Here is a 1,564-nt window from a genome sequence, read left to right as displayed (position 1 = left end):
GAGTTGCAGATAGGCACAACAAAAACACTATCACAATTAAAGCTTATGGCCATTAAGGCCTTTGTCAACAATAAACTACAACACACACACACACACACACACACACACACACACACACACACACACACACACACTCAAACACAACTCGCACACATGACTGCAGTCTCAGGCAACTGAAACCACATGTGAGCAGCAGTACTAGTGCATGATGGGAGTGGCGACTGGGTGGGGGTAAGGAGGAGGCTGGGGCGGGCTGGGGTGGGGAGGCAGAGAGAGAGTATGGTGGGGGTGGCAGACAGTGAATTGCTGCAGATTAGAGAGAGAGCAGGGAGAGTTAGGAATGGAGGGGATAGTGGAAAAGGAGAGAAATAAAAAGACTGGGAAGGGGCTGGATGGGTGAGGACAGTGACTAAAGAAGGTTGAGGGCAGGAGGGTAATGGGAATGTAGGATGTATTGTAGGGAAAGTTCCTTCCTGCACAATTCAGAAAAGCTGGTGTTGGTGGGAAGGATCCATATGGCATAGGCTGTGAAGCAGTAATTGAAATGAAGGATGACATTGAAATCAATGATATCACATTTGGCAGTGCGTCCAGCAACAGGGTGGTCCACTTGTTCTTGGCCACAGTTTGTAGGAGGCCATTCATGGGGACAGACAGCTTGTGGGTTGTCATGCCTACATAGAATGCATCACTGTGCTTAATTCATAGGCCTGACAACCAACAAGCTGTCTCTCCACATGAATGGCCTCTGACAAACTGTGGCCAAGAAACAAGTGGACCACCCTGTTGCTGAACACACTGCCAGACATGACAGCCCCCTCCCCACCTCTTCCTGCCCTCTCTCTAACCTGCAGCACTTCACTATCTGCCACCCCCACCACACTATCTCTCCCCCTCCCTGCCCTAGCCTCCTACTTACCCCCACCAAGTCACCACTCCCATCATGCACTTGTACTGCTGCTCATGTGTGGTTTCAGTTGCCTGAGATTGCAGTCATGTGTGCGGATTGTGTTTGCATGAGTGTGTGTGTGTGTTTGTGTGTGTTTGTGTGTGTGTGTGTGTGTGTGTGTGTGTTTGTGTGTGTCTATCATCTGTTGTTGACAAAGGCCTTAATGACCACAAGCTTTAATTGTGAGAGTGTTTTTGTTGTGCCTATCTGTGAATCAGCATCTGCACTATTTGGTGAGTAGCAACTTTCTTTTCCATAATACTGTTACATTCCATCCTGGATTTTACATTGTTTGAAATGAATTAACATGACTGACATTCATGAAGCAAATAGAAATTTGTTTTACATTCCAGGGATCAGTTAAAGTATTTATTTACATAACTCATTTGCAATTACCACTTGAAAAGACCATTTTTCTCACAGTCTCATGTTTTAGAGTTTTGTTCAGTTACTTTAAAGGTCATGTCATTAGGCTACACCTGAAATGACACATATGATCCTCTTTATAAAATTGTAGTCAGGACCTGCACATAATGCTGAAAGAGATATTAACTAAACAGCCAATGCTTAAGTGCAAAATGCTAAGTTATATTAAGCAAAGACAGGATTAATCTA

The sequence above is a fragment of the Schistocerca serialis genome, chromosome 4, assembly GCF_023864345.2.
Source record: "Schistocerca serialis cubense isolate TAMUIC-IGC-003099 chromosome 4, iqSchSeri2.2, whole genome shotgun sequence".
NCBI classification, from domain to species: Eukaryota; Metazoa; Arthropoda; class Insecta; order Orthoptera; family Acrididae; genus Schistocerca; species Schistocerca serialis.
The sequence above is the reverse complement of the archived record's forward strand: the minus strand, read 5'-3'. Positions refer to the sequence as shown.